The sequence below is a fragment of the Barbus barbus genome (genome assembly GCF_936440315.1).
Source record: "Barbus barbus genome assembly, chromosome: 6".
In the NCBI taxonomy this organism is placed as follows: Eukaryota; Metazoa; Chordata; class Actinopteri; order Cypriniformes; family Cyprinidae; genus Barbus; species Barbus barbus.
This window is the reverse complement of record NC_136734.1, coordinates 9,500,738-9,513,114: the sequence shown is the minus strand read 5'-3', so window position 1 is coordinate 9,513,114 and position 12,377 is coordinate 9,500,738. Positions and strand designations below refer to the sequence as shown.

General features: G+C 35.9%; 1 protein-coding gene across 3 annotated transcripts in view; it reads right to left on the bottom strand.

Annotated features, from left to right (window-relative positions):
* Positions 1-12,377, bottom strand: part of LOC306870842 (zinc finger and BTB domain-containing protein 20-like) — a 57,467-nt gene that overhangs the window by 44,353 nt on the left and 737 nt on the right. The window contains exon 1 of one of the 3 annotated variants that reach the window (XM_079418274.1): positions 11,075-11,798. The exons of 1 other annotated variant lie outside the window; for it this stretch is intronic. The gene's annotated coding sequence lies outside the window, so the exon portion shown is untranslated. Of the gene's footprint in view, positions 1-11,074; positions 11,799-12,377 lie in introns of those variants that run through there. One more of the 3 variants, XM_079418277.1, reaches the window with a different exon arrangement.

The window sequence follows — 12,377 nt, the reverse complement described above, 5'->3', positions numbered from 1 at the left end:
TGTCCTCACTTTGTACTTGCCAACAGAGCTGGGTAGATTACTTACAAATTGTACACCGTTACTGATTCCAAAGTACATGACAAAAATTGTAGTCAGTAACGTAATCCATTACATTACTATAATCAGATTACTTTTGACCTAACTCGTTTATCACACTGATTTAAACAGGATAATCTTGTACCATAATGATGTAAAAATACAAAGAGTGAGAAAATATATTCCTTTCATTGTAATTAACAACATGAAGTGCATTAAACATTACATCAAGGTTTCCCAAACTGGGGTTCGAAAAGGAACTGCAGGGAGTTTGTGAGATTAATGAAAGGCAAAAATGTAATTAAATCATAAAAATGTCAAAGTAAAATCAATTCTTTTAAAATAACAATCAAAATAATTCACTTACTAAAAAATAAGAAATATTTTATGTTTACCTGCACACTATATGACCATTACCCAATGTCAGAGAACCGTGAACATGCAAGTGTGATACTTAATTATTCAAATATTTATTTTGAAAATCTCAGGGGCACTTAAAGGGGTCATTGATTATGATTTTACTTTTTTAACTTTAGTTAGTGTGTAATGTTGCTGTTTGAGCAAAAACAACATCTGCAAATTAGCAATGCTCAAAGTTCAATGCAAAGGGAAATATGGTCTTTTACAGAATTGCGGATTGACCATCCCAGTAAATATATCAGGTGAAAGAGGTTCAGACGACAAAAAGTTTGAGAATGTCTGCAAATAAGAAAAAACGAGAATTTGGAAACAAAAACAAAAGCCTTTCAGTAATACATAATAATACATGGTTAAATAACCTACTGAGTGATGATTCAAATAAAAATGAATGTGTTCATCAGTAGTTGATGCAATGTTGAAACACTTCTTAAACCTGAAATGATTTTGTAAATCCACTGATCAAATGCTGTGTCGCCACCTGACTAATGACTGATCTCTGTGTGAAACACAGAAACTGGACTTTCTGAGTGTATATAAGTGGTAGACTATTTCAGAAAGGAAAATTTCAAAGATAAAAAATAGGAATTAGAGAGAATCAATAAATGATGAATAATTTATTGCTATTGTGTGAATAATATGTAATCATGTAATCAATAATCTGATTACGAATATTTTAAAATGTAACTTACTCTAATTACAAGTACTTAATTTTTGGAATCTGATTACGTAATCCAGATGTAATCAGTTACTACCCAGCTCTGCATGCCAATACCAGTAATTGTATGGCTTTGTTCACACAAGCATCACAATTTTAATTGTTGTAATAACAAATTAATAGTTGTAATTTTACAAATTTTACAGTTTTACAACTGTAACGTTACAGCTACTCTTTTACCAGTATTTCTCAACACACATGACCGCTAAACTCTAAAATGTCAATAAATGTACATAAAAGGCAGTATGTGTGAAAGCACCAAGCAACATAAAGTGTATGGAATGCAGAAAATAATGGAAAACAGAGTTTGGTAAATATAAAACTGTAAAACTCAATTAATTAGACTTTTTGATTAATACATTTTAATTTAACCATTAAAACAGAGTATAGAAAAATGAAAATGGAAAAAAAATGAATTTGGAAATAAAACGGATTTCATAGGGCCTATATCATTTTTTATTTTTATTTTTTGGTAATAAAATAGATGTACGTGAACAATAGATTTTAAAATGACTTAAAATACATATATAAACGCAATGATGCAATAATAATTTGTTCAAATAAAGTATCAAAAGCAAGAAATCATATGGTTTTATTGAGCAAAACTTAAAATACATAATGTATTACAAACAATAGAGCTCATGTAGATTACGCATTACAGCAAAGGCCTGCAGGAGGCGCCGACGGCCCGACAATTATTTTTACACATTACTGTGCGATCTAATCCAAGCACCGTTTAATTCAAATATCCACTTAATCTTTAATATTTGGCCATTTCTTTAGGACAGAAATGCTACAGCCGCTGTAATTACATGAATATGTGGACATCAAACCGTGTAAACTCAGAGTGAGGGTTTGAACTTTTATTTTGAAATCGCGATGTATTCTCCTGTGTTTTTGTATATTTATAAATGATTTATCTTACAAATGTGATGAAATGGCGAACGTTGCGTTCCCAGATGAACGTTATAATAAACCCAAACTCACAACAACATGCAGAGATGAGTTTGAGACGCTCCACATGTAAATGATAACAGTTTCTGTGGAGCTAAGTTACTATGGGAGCCTCTGTGAGACGCACTTGCTTAACTACACGCATGGAAATAATTAAAGCGCAAATACTGTGTGAACTGCATCGCATATCATTATTTTGTTAAATCATAGCGTTTGTGAATTTACAATTATGCTTAATTATGATTTTTGATAAATGGGTTTAATATATCATGCAGCCTTGGAAAATAGTATAATAATGTGTTTTATGTATTCTCGTCCGTGAAAACGCCACTTCCGGTATTTTGCCTGTTAGTCGACGCGAGCAAAATGAAGTCGACGATTTTTAATAATCGACTAGTCAACTAAAATAGACGAATCGCGACAGCCCTAATTTAAACAACACAAACAATACAAACACTTTGTCAAACCACTTGATAAAACAGTCTTCTTTAAAACGTTTATTGTAGATTAGGCTTATGCTTGTGTTGCACACTTTTTCAATTCATTGTCAATCGATTCATTGTTGTAGTCCTAGTCAAAATCCAGAAGATTCATATTAGGCAATATAAATATCTTTGATCTCTGCTTTTTGTAAACTACAGATTGTGTTCGACTGGCTAGAAAACAATTCAGCCACGTTTCCACCACTTGTCCTTCTGTCAGACTGCCTTGATAAAAACAACTGTCCTGGACATAGGTACATCTAACAGAATCATAAATTATATACACACACACACACACACACACACACATATATATATAGGTTAAAAAATATATAATGCAATAGAATTACAGTTGGCAACAATATTGGCAATAACTGCACTACAAAATTATTCATATAATGCACAATATAAAATATATACAATATAATTCATTCATATAAAAATATGATTTCATATATATATATATATATATATATATATATATATATATATATATATATATATATATATATACACACACACACATACATTATATATATAAATATATATATATATATATATATATATATATATATAGATAGATAAAATACACAATGCTATAGAATTACAGTTGGCAAAATAAAGTAACAACATTGGCAGTAACTGCACTACAAAATGATTCCTAGTATGAAAATATTATTCCACATTCTCTGCTTTTGTCAATTAGTGAGGAAATTGTAGATTAAAAAATCTCAAAAATTATGTTAGACTGGCCAGCAAACAATTCACATGCTTGCCCCTCTGCCAAATTGCCTTGGCAACAATAGCCGTCCTGGCAACAGGTATGTACACCTATGCACACAGTTTTCAAGGCCATTTCTACTTCAAAACGTTCAAAATGTTTCCTCAGTTCTGCAGCTGTCCTCTTTAGGCTGGCCCAGTTCATACATACCCATAAAAACGTCAAGTGCTCTTTCCAAAATGGCCACATAATACAGAGTATGATAAACAACACCTGGATAAAGACACTGCAATAACGTGAGGCTTATTCCCTCCCCTCTGAACCAGACACAAGTCAAAGACAAATGTCCTCAAACTATAGCAACACACACAACACAAACTGATCCTGTTTAAAGCCAGGGTCTCAGGGAAAAGAATACATCTTTAAAAATATTTACATGAAGATACACAATCGAGACCTTTACGACGACGATTTTAGCAGCTGGAATCTTACATGATTTAAAAATCTATGCATTATTTTTTTCTGGACCGAATTAAACAAACTGTGTGTGTGTGTGTGTGTGTGTGTGTGTGTGAGTGTGTGTGTGTGTGTGTGCGTGCATTCGATGACAGTTGTTGTCTTCCCAGAAACATGATACATTATATATTTGTCCCACTGGATCCTCCTCTGTTTTGTGCAGCACACCACTGATCGTCTTCAAAACCAGTCCTTGCCAGTAAGAATAAAGACTTGTTAACAGTGTGGAGTGGTAATGTGTTAAACAGCCTTTGTTGTTACAGCCTTTACTCAATTCTGCATTTGTGCCGCCGTTTCTGTTAGCCTATGTGTCTGTTAATATTTCTCCTATTGGAACAGTGAACACGTTTGGAGCTGCCCTTTTCTCCAAAATGGAGGACATTCTATCTCCGAGTGCTCTGCTGTGCTCCAAAGCAGCTCCCTCCCTTGCGTTCGTCAGGCCCGTTTTATACAGCCCGGTTGTAAACAAATAAGAAGTAAACTTGGCCAAACTCTGAGAGAGAACTCTTTGACTACCTCTGTTTTATTTTTTCATCTCTCTTGTACAAACCATTTCCAGATATTTTCCTTTAGAAATGGCAGTGATCTCACTAAGACTTGTAGAAAACCATATGAGTGCCGGGGTTAGCTGAGGACACGAAAGCACCTTGGCAAACTTACAACTTCCCTATTAGAATCCAAGATACATTTTTCACATCAGTGAAATGACTGTGTACTCGTTTATGCATTTAAAGAGACACGCTGAAAAGATCCTCGCGGTGTGCGTGCCTTTACCGTATGCCTATGAACTAAAACATAGGAGAAAAGCACAAGAAGGCTTTTATTTGCATGCACACAAACAAATGGTACATTTCATAGGGATAGACCTTGAGAAAGCGTGTGGCCAAACAAAAAGTGTTTACGTTGTGACCAAAGTCATACAGAAAATATATCCGTAATTCTTCGCAAGCCTCACTTCGAATCAAACTTTAGGAACGAAAAGGGAGAAAAAGATTCACCAAGTTAATGCTGCAACACATGACTGACAATTATGTATGCAAAAGGGCGGGAAAGAGTTGTTGGCACACTCGGTGTGGAAAATCCCCATTGTACCAAAGCAACTCTTCGTTCTGATGTAAATGTTACTAGTCTGCCAGGTGAGGTCTAAACCTTGCTGCCTAAAACTGGTTTTCCTAATGTGGGTGTGTGAATAAGATAGCGCGAGTAGGTGACGCTGCCCCATTCAGGTCATCTGAGGTGAACGACGTACAGTTCACAGTACAACCTGATGCGTTAAAACTGGGAAAGCATGCATCATTGGGAGTAGATTGGGAGAGCAATGTGGAGAACACGAGGACGTTTCTGTCACTAGTGAGCGCTGATGCAGCTGCCATTCAAGGGAACACAATTACACTTTTAGAGAGGCTCATGTGCAAAAGACAAAGGGGTCTCAATTTTGACCTGGATTTAGCATACAGTCGAGGCCTATATTAAGAATTCCCTTTTAAACCCGCAAGCTGTTGCGTGCAGCATTCCCGCTGACAACTAAAGTCCCGCTCTTGGTGGGAAGCACTCTCTGAATCAAAAATGTAAATGTACATGTAAAACACAAACACGTACAGAAATTTGACATGAATCAAAGATCTAGTGAGTCCAACCAGACCTATCTCCACATTTCTTAAAAAATACCATAAAAATAGGAAATCGCTCATCAAGACTAACCTCGTATTCAGTTTAAAATAATAGAAATTATTCTTCTAAGATAAAGCCTAAGGGTAAGGGAATGTTCAGCTCAATTAGGAAAAGTGGATAGCTCACTAATTCTGATAGATATCTCAGATTAAACTGTCAAGTACTTTAGTTACATTGCAAGCATTCACTAAAAAACTCTACAACCTAATTTTCTTTAACCTAGTTTTCTCAAGGGTTAACATATGCATAAGTTTCATCAACAGAAACTGAGATCTCAAAAACTGTTCTGAGATCAGTGTGAAATGCAAATAGCCATTGTATTTATTATTTATATATTTTTAACTTGGTTGAGTGTACCTTCCAGGTTTATATGGAGAATAATATCTCTCTATATTTTATGTCTTCATGGGACATTTCTTATCTTTAACAAACTCAAGCCATTTTTACATTACATACAAGCAAACTAAAATATTGATCAATTTTACATTTTGTAAAATGGCTGAATAGAAGAGTCACATATTTTTATTGTTGTAGACCCTTAAAGGAGAAAATCAAAGTGTGAACAAATTGCCTGCATCTGTGTCTGACCATTGTTACCATGGTTTCCCCTCAGGCTATGTCATGAGTTCTGATGTAAAATTGTTCCTCTACGTAAGAGAAACATCATCATGTACTAAAAGTCTTATAGTGAGTTATAATATTTGAATGGATCTACATAAGCCATGATTCTCAACTCAATATGGAATCTTGTTAGCACTTTCATGTCCCGACTCTTAGTTCTAGAGTTTTAGTTTTAATGACTATTGTTTTTCTTTGTTTATTTGTGTGTGTGTGTGTGTGTGTGTGTGTGTATTTTTTAGGTACATATTAATGCATATTAACTTTTGCCATATTTACATGATACCAGTGAACAGTGTAATCTATTTTGGGAAACAACAGAAACCAATATAAACAGCCCTAAAGTAAAATGACTCCTCCTACTGGTTAGGCCCAGAACATCAGAATAAATAAAGAATTATTGTCAGGCATGTTCACGTAATTAAAACCCCAGAATCTACATTATATCAAAATAATAGGTTACACAATGTCAGTTCAGGATGGAGTGCTATTGGACATTCTATAGTCAAGGAATTCCTCAAACCATGTGAAGGCCCCCTGATGCAGGATACCAAGCAATAAAAAACTGAATAATCAAAATGATGATCATTATGAAATGAAATATTATAGCACATGACAGGCTGAAATGTAAGTCTTGCAACTACATCATAAAGAAAGCAAAGCCAAAAGGTCAAATGCCTATAATGCGTAAAATATGAATACCCTCCCCTACTGTCAATACTACATTGCATAAGAATGGGTATTAGGAAATTCTTCTGAGCTGAGGTACCATAAATGTAATATTTTCAATTCCTGCCAGTGCTTGGCTCATGCACATTCACCCTTGCACTGCATGTCGGTCAACACTCATACCTAGGTTTATATATATTCTCTCTATATCTAGGTAATGCACTTAATATGGACGTGCATTTGGCTGTTTTATTTTCTTGTTCTCCTGTTTGAACCACAGTTGAAATTTTTGCTATCATTACGGTTTACCCTTGGACTTCGATGAAATGCAACATGTGTTGTACTGAAATAAACAGCATTGTCTGATCATAAGAGGAATTAACTGACTCTGACCTTGACATTTAATTACATTAGTAAAGGTCACCATCCAAACTAGTGAGATGGTTAAGATATCCCTGTAATCTGACTTAGTTACCTCTAATCTAACGGTACAGCAAATAGCATAACAGTAAACAATGCTATCAAGTACCGATTTAAGAATAATTAGTGCAGCCCTTCCACTGTGACAAATCATCTTACAAAATTATTGTAATTCTGTAGACCTGTAATTGATTAATTGTAATTTAGCATTGTTAAAACGTCATTCTGTCAAATAATCAATTGCAAACCAACTGAGAAACTCTTTAAAAGTGTCTCGCAGTGGCATGTGAGCATTACGTTTGAAGCACTAAGAGGGTTTGATGTTTCCAAAATAAACAGCACACAATGCCTCCTTTTGATCTACGAATACCAATATTCCTAAGATCACGATTCATTTGTTGTTTTTTGGTCACATTTATCATTTCCATCTCACCAAAAATAGACAAAAGAATATGTTTAACATTTCTTTAAAACTATAGTAAACATTAAGAATAGGATTATAAATTCATATTAACCCTAAGACACACTAACCCTAAGTCTATATGTATTAATATCGCATCTATCATAAGCAAAATGAAGAAATAAATAACCATGCACAGAAATTAAACAACTTTGGTGTATCAATAAACATCCGCAAACAATATTCAAAAGTGATGGGGCATGAATGTGTATGAAAACATGATCACGACCTCTTATACTGCACAATATAGTTAAACTCAATGAGCTGATCGTTAAATAAGCAACAATCAATATACACCTTAGATCAATAATCACACCAATAAACGCATTACTCTTTAGTGCAAACAAATAAGTAAAAAAAAGTTAAGAAAGATAAGCTAAATAAAAATACATTCTTATTAATATTAGTCTAATGTTGGGAAAAGCTCCTACACATTTTGTTCTAAAACTAGAGTCCCCCTAGTTAATGTTTATGTGATATCACTTACTAACAATACCTTATTGTAATACCTCAAAACTTCAAGAAACATAAAGCAACTCAAGAATGTACAACTCTCACTGGTTGGTCTAGGTACATAACGTCTTAAAAGTTTAACGTCTTTACAGACAGAAGTGTCACATATTTTTAAGCATCACATAACTGACGTAGCTCATTACAGAAAAGTACTAATAAGAAAAATCTTGTTTAGTAAACTATAGTGCATTAACACGTGAAAACCAATTGCAGGAGGCACGGACATAGTGCGACTGTTGAGACTTCCAAAATATGTATTTGTATTGCAATACATTCAAGTATAACTAAAAAGTTTATTTTCGGTTTTGGTATACACAGTCGTAAACTAACGTAAAACATCATTCTCAAGGTCTTGTTCACACATACAGTAACTTTCAAGTCGGTAAAGCTGACAGACAAACACCCTTCACACAGCCAAGGCCCTCCTCCCTATTCTAACTACTGTCCAAATCAGCCATAAAACTACACACGTTTTTAATTGAAACGCATACTGTACACGACTAAACACAGTTTCTAACTGAATTAAACAGGTGCATAATGACCAACGTGTTCAAATGTATGCAAAGCAGTCGTGTGGGGAAAAAAGCTTGATCCATAGACTAATAGGCCTATATGTATTTTTCTTAATTGTGCTGAAATGAAAACATAGTTAGCTATAAATATAGAAAGAGTTAATTTACTCGACGTTGCCTTCCCTGCAGACCCACGAAGAATTTTACAAAACAGTTATATGACAGGAGGCCAGTATCAGCTTTAGAAAAATGCAGTGAAAAAATAAATAAATAAATAAAAACGCATAAATACTGTTTCTGGCATAGCCTATATATTTGTAATAATATTTAAATTAAAAATGACTTGAGAATGTAATAATGTATGATGATTTATAGTAAGACTATGCTTAGCCTATACATTACTCTCTTTATTGCGGCGTAAAACTGTCTGAAACACAAAGAAATACAGAGGTAGAGATTCAAGTTTTCAACGCAAAACTGACGACATTTGACATGGATTGAAGTAATGAATTAAATGGACTAAGGCAAAAAGTGGTTATTCAGACATCCACAGGTTTAGAAGACTTACGACTGGCTAACAGCAAAGCTAGCAACAAATACATTAACGCAGAGCAGCACACAGGGTTACCAGGACAGAGGTCAAGATTTATTTAATAATAACAATTCGCTTGTATACGCCCGCACTTCACTTAAAAAAAAAAAAAGTCCTTAACGTTTAATGAAGTAATATTTGACCGTTAAAATATAATTTGTGTGTTTTTTATCAATAAGTAAAGGAGTCCATCAAACTTCCAAGGCCGCACTGCCACCCGTCTGAGAGACTGGTGCTCAGTGTAAAAAAAATAAAAATAAAAAAAACATTTTGTTTATATCGTAAAATAACAAGGTTTCCTTCTTTCAGCACATTCGTTCAGATAAAACACTCCAAAAATCAAAGTAGCCAACAACGAATAGAATCTCCTCACAAAAATGACAACCTTTTCATGTCATTTGCTATAAATAAACAGATTATATAAGACAGACATTTTATAACACAGCGTCGGGAAACAGAGGGCATATGATAAATTAATGAAAAAATGTGTCTGTGGTGTTTTTTCCACTACGGGCCAATGCCATGGTCCCCATACCCGCCGTGTCGTACTAGAGATAACAATACAATCAGCGCTGTGATCGGACCGCTGCTCGAAGGCCCCGTTGCCTCCAAAAACTGAAGACGAGCCGCTCTATGTTTTGCCATATGAAGTTTTTTTGTGTTAAAATGGCCGAGTGATTTATTGTTTGCTTAGCCTACAAACGAGTGCGTTATAGGCAACAAGCTGGCACTTCACAACACGGAGTCAAAAAGAGGTCATTCAGTAAGTACAGGCATTAGAATACGGAACAGATGGCCATTTATCTTTTGTAACTAAAACTACATTTCGGCTTCTTTACGTACTTAGAGCGAGGGCTAAAATTCCGGTCACTTGGTTAGGCTGCGTATCCTAATTTAATGATGACAAATAACGGACATGTTAAAGCGCCCGAAACACTCCCTACAAAACTCCATAGTTTCTATAGAATTTGTCCGAGCTGCTAAGAACATCTACACAAAACAACAACATGCGTAACCATTATGTTTGTCTCAGATATCCCGAGAGCAAATCTACCGGGGTCAATAAAATATTAGCAATAGCCTGGAAAATACTGGGATTCCGGATAAGCGGCTGAAATGTTCAAATCATCATTTCTATCTCGTCTATTCCTCTAGCTGAACAGAGCATTTCGTGTCGGAGCCCTGACGGGCTTTAATCGCTGATACTTGACACTTAACACACGGTGTTATTCTATCAAATATTTTGGTCGTACGTAGGGAAGTCCCTAGCGGCTCTGTGGAGTCGTATTGTGCTTCTCGTGTCATGGTTCACTGTAACGTCTAACACTTCGCAAAATAAAAATAATACAACTTATAAAAACTACCGACAAAGTCTCCATAGCCTGCCAACAGTTAAACTACAAGAAGCAAGGCATTATATGGTCATTTTACCTGAGACGTCACTTCGGGCAACCACGAGTGTTTTTTGTTTAATATCAGACAAACACTGGCTGTTTTGAGAGAACTCAGCTACAGATCCTATAATCCGGAGTGGCAGTTCTTTTTCAACTACATGTAATTTCACAAGTTTTCTGTATCTTCTTCAAAGCTGGTTTATGTATAAGATATTGATGAACAAGGACTAAAGTCTTGTATTTGAGCTATTCGTATATGCTTCATGCTTAAGTTTTTTTTTTCACCTCATATCAAGGGAATGACTGCTATTACTCTTATAAATAGCCTAACATAAATAGTATAAGTATCATCCCCCTCCCTTCCCTCTCCCTATTTCTTACCTGCTGCTTTAAGGGTCTTTCTTCTCCAGTGGCTACAGCGCTTCACAGCTTCCCCGGTTTTCCCCAGGCAAGGACTGAGTTTATTAATATTGTCCCTTACTTTGTTTCATTTCTCACTTCCATCTTCTTTCATCTCATCAATAAACACACGCTGCAGCCTACCTTCTGAGAGGACATCACGCAGCTCACTCGTGCCCTCCCATTTTTTCACTATTCGTCGAAGATTTTGGGCAGCCACGCCTTTCTACTGGCGATTGGAACAGAATGGACTTTCTTGATGCACGTAGGTTGTGATATAAATCGTTCAACATGACTTTACCCCAATCGGTGAGCCGCACGCCCTCCCTTCCGCGCGTCGAGGAACGTCGAAACTGGCTCCATTGTGGCTCTGAAAGTGAAACTATTCTGCCTGATCGCAATTGTTGTGTTTGAACCAGCATGGACACTGTGCATCCTCAGTTTCTTAATTATCGGTCACTGTACAAGTGCACCGTTTTCTGTTGAGTATTTCGATGCGCTTGTTGTGGTCCCCTTTTGAGGAGTTTCTGCTTGTACGCGCTGCTTCTTGAGCATAAACAAATGCATACATTGCCAAGACATTAATGTTATTTGGTGTTATGAGCGCGAATTAAACTCGCTGAAATCCATGTCCCATCCTCAATCAAAAGGGCAGTCATCCGAGAATCCTGCATGTTGATCATTTATAGATAGCCTACTTTAGATTGGTTAGGGACGATGTCAATACATTTCTCAAAATCCTATCTGGTCCCACATTGGACGATGACGCTGTCTGTCAGTTGGAAGACCAACAAGCTAGATTGTTCACCGTGCCTTTTACTTTCTACGCATTTCTATTTTCTCATTTATTTATTTTTTAACGTCCCTAGCTGACCTCAATGAAACGTAAGGAGAGTTGCTGACGGTATTGCTGGCCAATCAGATCGTGAAAAGTGACACCGAACTTTTTTCTTCACCAATACGTTGACAGAGCCGTTGTGACTGACACAAAATAATGCAATAGTGGCTCAGGAGTCCCCAGCTACACTGAGCACCCCCTCCCCCGACTCCCCCCAGTCTAGACAATGACAGGTGTGTGCGTGCGCGTGCGCGCGGTCTTCTGTAGTCTAGACGAGGAATAATCAACCTTCGAGACTAAGTAATTTTTTTCAGGCGCGCTGCTTTTGTTAAATTCTGTGTGTATATGTGTGTGTGTGTGTGTGAGACAGTATATATATATATATATATATATATATATATATATATATATATGAAGAAACCAATCCTTCAAACGATTGATCGTGTT